The following is an 8930-nucleotide window of genomic DNA, read 5'->3' on the forward strand; positions in this document are numbered from 1 at the left end:
ATCTCCCATAAAGTTTCTCTGTGCACTTAATTGTAGGCATTCTAAAACGTCTATAATGGGTATATATATCAATACTGTTTCATTTACGGTCCTGATGCAGAATATGCTGTCTATTGTTGATCTATTTTTCAAAAACCATTCTGGTAGTCCCCTATTATGTCCTCAGTAAAGAATGTTGAGTCTTCACAATACAATACATGACAGTATTTTGTATGTTTTGACTAGCTGTGAAATTCCCCCTCAGTTCTTCCAATTTCATTTATCTCTATATTTGTGTATATGGATAACCATTGATTCCTTCCATTCATCTGTTATTTTTTCATCTCATCTCATCTAATCCTCTTTGATGGTGATGTAAAACTGTTGATGGATTCCATTATATTCTTTACGACTACAATGGCTTCATAGAGTCATCACATTTGAGCTATATTTATAACAGGTTTTCCGTTATAGATTCTGTACCTTTCTGATTCTGTTGGATGTTCATTCACATATCTGATCTCTTGAAAAGTCAGTATGTAAACGTTTCCTTCTCTTTAAACAAGATATCTGTAGGGCACAAAAAGTAGCAATTAACCCTAAATAATGAAATATGTAAGATCACCAGATGAGTAGTCCGCCCCGGTAGCTGAGTGGTCAGCGTGACAGACTGTCAATCCTAAGGGCCCGGGTTCGATTCCCGGCTGGGTCGGAGATTTTCTCCGCTCAGGGACTGGGTGTTTTGTTGCCCTAATCATCATCATTTCATCCCCATCAACGCGCAGGTCGCTGAAGTGGCGTCAAATCGAAAGACCTGCACCAGGTGAACGGTCTACCCGACGGGAGGCCCTAGCCACACGACATTTCCATTTATACCAGATGAGTACTACAAGAAATCCATTAGATTTAGATTAAATGATAAATCACACAAATCCAAAGGGTGTCAATTTAACTAAATACTTAGGAATTACAATTACAAACATTTTAAATTGGAACAATAACACAGATAACGCTATGGGAAAGGCAAACTGAAGACATTGTGTCTGATACGGAAAAGGTCCCCCGCCACCCATGAGCCAGGGACCTTGCTGTTGGTGGGGAGGCTTACATGCCTCAGCAATACAGATGGCCGTACCATAGGTGCAACCACAACGGAGGGGTATCTGTTGAGAGGCCAGACAAACATGTGGTTCCTGAAGAGCAGCAGCAGTCTTTTCAGTAGTTGCAGGGGCAACAGTCTGTGTGATTGACTAATCTCGCCTCGTAACACTAACCAAAACGGCCTTGCTGTGCTGGTACTGCAAACGGCTGAAAGCAAGAGGAAACTACAGCCATAATTTTTCCTGCAGGAATGCAGCTTTAGTGTATGGTTAAATGATGATGGCATCCTCTTGGGTAAAATATTCCGTAGGTAAAATAGTCCCCCATTCGGATCTCCGGGCGGGGACTACTCAGGAGGACGTCGTTATCAGGAGAAAGAAAACTGGTGTTCTACGGATCGGAGCGTGGAATGTCAGATCCCTTAATCGGGCAGGTAGGTTAGAAAATTTAAAAAGGGAAATGGATAGGTTAAAGTTAGATATAGTGGGAATTAGTGAAGTTCGGTGGCAGGAGGAAAAAGACTTCTAGTCAGGTGAATACAGGGTTATAAATACAAAATCAAATAGGGGTAATGCAGGAGTAGGTTTAATAATGAATAAAAAAAATAGGAGTGCGGGTAAGCTACTACAAACAGCACAGTGAACGCATTATTGTGGCCAAGATAGACAAAAAGCCCATGCCTACTACAGTAGTGCAAGTTTATATGCCAACTAGCTCTGCAGATGATGAAGAAATGGAAGAAATGTATGATGATATAAAAGAAATTATTCAGGTGGTGAAGGGAGACGAAAATTTAATAGTCATGGGTGACTGGAATTCGAGAGTAGGAAAAGAAAGAGAAGGAAAAATAGTAGGTGAATATGGATTGGGGGCAAGAAATGAAAGAGGAAGCCGTCTGGTAGAATTTTGCACAGAGCATAACTTAATCATAGCTAACACTTGGTTCAAGAGTCATGAAAGAAGGCTGTATACATGGAAGAAGCCTGGATATACTACAAGGTATCAGATAGATTATATAATGGTAAGACAGAGATTCAGGAACCAGGTTTTAAATTGTAAGACATTTCCAGGGGCATATGTGGACTCTGGCCACAATCTATTGGTTATAAACTGTAGATTAAAACTGAAAAAACTGCAAAAAGGTGGGAATTGAAGGAGATGGGACCTGGACAAACTGAGTAAACCAGAGGTTGTACAGAGTTTCAGGGAGAGCATTAGGGAATGACTGACCAGAATGGGGGAAGAAATACAGTGGAAGAAGAATGGGTAGCTCTGAGGGACGAAGTAGTGAAAGCAGCAGAGGATCAAGTTAGTAAAAAGACGAGGGCTAGTAGAAATCCTTGGGTAACAGAAGAAATATTGAATTTAATTGATGAAAGGAGGAAATATAAAAATGGAGAAAATGAAGTAGGCAAAAGTCTAAAAAATTAGATTGACAGGAAGTGCAAAATCGCTAAGCAGGGATGGCTAGTGGACAAATGTAAGGATGTAGAGAGGCTTACCTCATTAGGGGCAAGATAGATACTGCCTACAGGAAAATTAAAGAGACCTTTGGAGAAAAGAGAGCCACTTGTATGAATATCAAGAGCTCAGAAGGAAACCCAGTTCTAAGCAAAGAAGTGAAAGCAGAAAGGTGGAAGGAGTATATAGAGGGTCTATACAAGGGTGATGTATTTGAGGATAATCTTATGGAAATGGAAAAGGATGTAGATGAAGATGAAATGGGACACATGATACTGCATGAAGATTTTGCCAGAGCACTGAAAGACCTGAGTCGAAACAAGGCCCCGGGAGTAGAAAACGTTCCATTAGAACTACTGACGGCCTTGGGAGAGCCAGTCCTGACAAAACTCTACCATCTAGTGAGCAAGATGTGTGAGACAGGCGAAATACCCTCAGACTTCAAGAAGAATATAAGAATTCCAATCCAAACGAAAGCAGGTGTAGACAGATGTGAAAATTACCGAACTATCAGTTTAATAAGTCACAGCTGCAAAATGCTAACACGAATTCTTTACAGATGAATGGAAAAACTGGTAGAAGCTGACCTTGGGGAAGATCAGTTTGGATTCCGTAGAAATGTTGGAACGCGTGTGGCAATACTGAGCCTACAACTTATCTTAGAAGACAGATTAAGGAAAGGCAAACCTATATTTCTAGCATTTCTAGACTCAGAGAAAGCTTTTGACAATGTTTACTGGAATACTCTCTTTCAAATGCTGAAGGTGGCAAGTGTAAAATACAGGGAGCAAAAGGTTATTTACAATTTGTACAGAAACCAAGTGGCCATTATAAGAGTCGAGAGGCATTAATGGAAAGCAGAGGTTGAGAAGGCAGTGAGACAGGATTGTAGCCTATCCCCCATGTTGTTCAATCTGTATATTGAGCAAGCAGTGAAGGAAACAAAAGAAAAATTTGGACTAGAATTAAAATCCATGGAGAAGAAATAAAAACTTTGAGGTTTGCTGATGACACTGTAATTCTGTCACAGACGCCAAAGGACTTGGACAACTGAACGGACTGGACAGTGTCTTGAAAGGAGGATATAAGATAAATGTCAACAAAAGCAAAATGAGGATAATGGAATGTAGTATCAGGTGATGATGAGGGAATTAGATAAGGAAATGAGACAATTAAAGTAGTAAATGAGTTTTGTTATTTGGGGAGCAAAATAACTGTTGATGGCTGAAGTAGGGAGGATATAAAATGTAGACTGTCAATGGCAAGGAAAGCATTTCTGAAGAAGAGAAATTTGTTAACATTGAGTATAGATTTAAGTGCCTGGAAGTCCTTTCTGAAAGTATTTGTTTGGAGTGTAGCCATGTATGGGAGTGAAACAAGGACTAATAACAGTGTAGACAAGAAGAGAATATAAACTTTCAAAATGTGGTGCTACAGAAAAATGCTGAAGATTAGATGGGTAGATCATCTAACTAATGAGGAGGTACAGAATAGAATTGGGGAGAAGAGGAGTTTGTGGCATAACTTGGCTAGAAGAAGGCATCAGTTGGTAGGACACATTCTGAAGCATAAAGGGATCACAAATTTAGCATTGGAGGGCAGTGTGGAGGGTAAAAATTGTAGAGGGAGACCAAGAGATGAATACACTAAGCAGATTCAGAAGGATGTAGGTTGCAGTAAGTACTGGGAGATGAAGAAGCTTGCACAGGATAGAGCAGCATGGAGAGCTGCATTAGACCAGTCTCAGGACTGATCACCACAACAACAACAACAACAACAACAATGGAAAAGGTAAATATCAGTGGTTATAAACTACCTGCACATATGAGTAGAGAGAATAAGGTGAGAGGAGGATTGCCATATATGTCAGAAGTTATCTCTGTGCAGAAAGCTTAGATATTAAAAGGTTTTTTCTAGAGCAACTTATAGAAGCATGTGCCTGTCAACTTAAACTGAAGGAGGGCACTTTGTAATTGTAACAGTATATAGGTCCCCTTCAGGAAGCTTTCATTTATTCCTGGAAAACCCAGATGCCTCATTGTGCTATCTGTCAGATAGGGGAAAGCAGTGGGGACTTCAATGTTGAATCACTGAGAGAGTGTAATAGGAAGAATGACCTGGAAGTCTTGCTCAGTTCTTTCAGTTTGACATCTGTCATTAATTTTCCTACTCGGGTAGTAAAGGACAGCAGCACGTTGATAGATAACACTTTTATAGACCAAGATAGGTTCAAAAACATAAATTCTTGTCCTGTTGAGAATGGCCTATCTGATCATGATGCTCAGCTAGTTACAGTATATGAGATAGCTCCATTTAGTAATTCAAAACTAACCTCCAAAGTTGTGCATTCAATAATTGCTCAACAATTAGAAATTTCAGAGAAAATCTTCAGCAGTTAAGACTGGGATGTGGTGTACAAGGAACCCGAAGCTAATTTAAAATATAACTTATTTCATGATACACTTGTAAGAGAATTTGAAAACTCTTTCCCCAAGAAAGTAGTTAAATCTAATTATAAGAAACCACGCAAAAAACCTTGACTTGCTAAAGAAATAAAAATATCTTGCAACCACAAAAGGGAACTGTATCTAACAACAAGAAAGGGTAACGACCCAGAAACAGCCAAATATTATAAAAACTACTGTGCTACATTAAGAAAGGTTATTAAAAAGTCCAGAAACATGTGCATCACGTCTGAGATTAATACCTCTGATAACAAAATCAAAACAATTTGGAATATTATTACAAGGGAGACAGGGCAACCAAGAGTACAGGATGATGGCATCACCATCAAAGTGAATGGAAACTTGATAACCAACAAGCCGGAAGTTGAAAACATTTTGAATAATCATTTTTTAAATGTTGTAGAGAAAATAGGATCTAAATGTTCATTAGAAGAAGCAAGGCAGTTAATGGAAGAGGTCTTGCTCACACCATTTGATACAACCAAAATTCCACCCACCTCTCCTTCTGAAATTAGGAAGATAATAACCTCTCTCAAGAATAAAAGCTGACATGGAATTGATGGCATTTCCAGCAGGATAGTAAAAGCTTGTTCCCAAGAAATAAGTGGGATTCTTACCCACATATGTAATAGCTCTCTGAAGCAGGGTATTTTCCCAGATAGATTGAAGTATGCCATTGTTAAACTACTGCATAAAAAAGGGGATACATCTGATGTCAACAACTACCACCCTATCTCTCTTCTGACCGCCTTATCCAAAATTCTTGAAAAAGTAATGTATTGTACATTAGCTTCACACCTTTGTAAGCATAAAGTTTTAACAAAATGTCAGTTTGGTTTCCAGAAGGGTTTTTCAACGTAAAATGCCATATATACTTTCATTAATGAAACATTAAACGCTCTGATCATCCGGAAGTCACCCGTTGGGATTTTTTGTGATCTACCAAAGGCTTTTGTTGTGTAAGTCATGGAATACTTCTAGATAAGTTCAAGTACTGTGGTATGAATGGGACAGTGCTAAAATGGTTTAAATCATACCTAACTGGGAGAGTGCAGAAAGTTGAAATAAACAGTTCACATAATATGCAAAAAACTGATTTCCCAAACTGGGGAATCATCAAGAATGGGGTGTCGCAAGGTTCAGTCTTGGGTCCTCTGCTGTTCTTAATGTATATTAATGACTTGCCATTCTGTATTCACAAAGATGCAAAGCTGGTACTCTTTGCCAATGATACAAGTATAGCTATCACACCCTACAAACAACAATTAACTGGTGAAATTGTAAACGATGTTTTTCAGAAAATCATTAAGTGGTTCTCTGCAAATGGGCTCTCATTAAAGTTTGACAAAACACAATATATACAGTTCCACACAGTAAATGGAATGACACCATTAATAAATATAGACTTCAATCAGAAATCAGTAGCTAAGGTACAATATTAAAAATTTCTAGGTGAGTGCATTGATGGGGGGGTTGAAGTGGAAAAAACACACTGAGGATCTGCTGAAAAATTTGAGTTCAGCTACTTATGCTATTAGGGTCATTGCAAATTTTGGCAATATACATCTCAGTAAATTAGCTTACCACGCCTATTTTCATTCTCTGCTTTCATATGGCGTCATATTCTGGGTTAACTCATTATTGAGTAAAAGAGTGTTCATTGCACAAAAGTTTGTAATCAGAATAATTGCTGGAGCTCATCCCAGATCATCCTGCAGACACTTATTTAAAGAGCTAGAGATCTTCACTGTAGCCTCACAATGTATATATTCACTTATGAAATTTGTTATTAACAATCCAAATGAATTCAAAAGTAATAGCAGTGTACATGGTTACAACACTAGGAGAAAGGATGATCTTCACTACTCAAGGTTAAATCAAATTTTGGCTCAGAAGGGGGTAAATTATGCTGCCATGAAAGTCTTTGGTCACTTACCTAATAGCATCAAAAGTCTGACGGATAGCCATATAGCATTTAAAAGGAAATTAAAAGAATTTCTTACTGGCAACTCCTTCTACTCATTAGACAAATTTTTGGATATAGTAAGTGGGTAATTTCTCCAACCCATAATGTAATATCCTGTATAGACACCTTTTATTAACCTGACTTGTTCCACATCATTACAAAGTGTCATACTCATGATCTATGGAACAAGTAATAATCTAATCTAATCTGATCTGGCAGAACACTAAGAAGATGCAATAGGTTTACTAAAGACACTGCCTACAATACACTTGTCCATCCTCTACATAGTGCACAGGCTGTTTTTGGTCATAAACATGCAAAGTTGGAGGCGAATTGCAGCAGTACCAGCCACAGTCAAGTGCGGGTGTTACGATTCATGAAATATAACACAGCCATCATAGCATTGTGAGGCGAGCCAGCCTGGCAGGGTGTGGAAACGGTTGACACAGCAATAGACAAGTGGTAGATGCCATAAGCCTTTCCACACCAGCAGCTACTGAAATGTCTAGTACACGATCCACAAGGCATAGTGTACCCCAAACAACAGCAGCTCAATACCTAGCCATTTCTTCTGTTAGTATCACAGCTCTATCATCATCACTTTGCTGCCACCTGGAATGTTGTTTGGGGCCACAGTTCAACTCAGCATCAGGGCAGTGTGTTCAAAGACCACAGGACTTGGAGATGCTGCCACAATAGCCCAGTACTGGCCCTGGCTGGCAGCCTGCCAGCCATTGACTAGGCAGCAGTGTATTACTGCCATTAAATTACCGGTCTGCCATGTTCTGGACAGGGCACAGTTCATGAACCACGCAAAAACACTTGGGTTGTGCATTGCTGTCCAGCTGACACTGCACTCTGACAGCTTTGTGGGACAACAACATGCAGGAGGCCACTGACTGCCACTGCCGCTTCCTGTACTGGGCTAAGGCAGGATACCATAATAAAGCATTTGGAACTGCAGCCTGTTTAATTGGCACTGGGAGGTGTCCCTCTCCCTCAATCTCATCTCCACGAGTCTGCTTACAACTGCTATCAGACTACTGTCATCACCTTTCTCAATGTCTAAACCTACTTTACGGTGAGTCAAGAAATTTGTCACAGAAAAAAACTTGACCACAATATTTTTTGTAACATAATTTTTGTTAAAAGTAAGGATGTGGATCTGTCACACTTTACAGGTAATGGGGTTATGATTGGTCTGATATACGCAGTGTAACTTGGATGGTCATTCAGTGCCATGTTCAGTCAGTAGCAGTGGTATGATTCCCGTTTAAGCATTACAGATACATGGCTAGACAGTGGCAAGAATTAAAAATGGCTGATGATTAGGTGTAAGAATTAAGTTCATGTAATTCAATATGTACATTTTGTAATTGCTGGTATTCCAAAATGAGAATGGAGAAGGGCCAGGCATTGGCAGAGTCAGAGTTGCAAGGAGTATCAGAACCAGGGGCAGTACATATATTTTTGGAAAGGGTAGCACAACTGACATCTGGCAATAGGGAGTTATGTGGCCAACTTGGAGTACAGTGAAATATAGATTTGTCAGCTGCAAGTTTAGCTGTTCCTTTCTCTGGTAAGTGAACTGAGTATGTGTGAGCATTTGTGGAGGCCCTTAAGAGTTTGGAACAGATGGTCTTTTAGGGTACCAATATTAAAATTAATTGGGAAATCAAATGTTAATGCTTATGCGGAGGCTCTCAAAGGAGCTGAAACAGTTGAAGAATTTGAAAGGCAGTTATTTAAACATACAGAAAGCAGAACAGTCTCAGGCATTTTAGACAACAGTAGGGCATGGTAATAAAGAGGCATGGAGAATTAGTGGAAGAATTTGTAGACTGGATAATGAAGATCAATGGTTGTTTGTATGGGTGGGACAGAATGCTGTGGCGAATGAATTAATGTTACATGAAGCTGAGTAGAGGGCCCTTGACGCATTTTTAAGAATGTTGCCT

The sequence above is a fragment of the Schistocerca serialis genome, chromosome 6 (assembly GCF_023864345.2).
Source record: "Schistocerca serialis cubense isolate TAMUIC-IGC-003099 chromosome 6, iqSchSeri2.2, whole genome shotgun sequence".
Classification (NCBI taxonomy): domain Eukaryota; kingdom Metazoa; phylum Arthropoda; class Insecta; order Orthoptera; family Acrididae; genus Schistocerca; species Schistocerca serialis.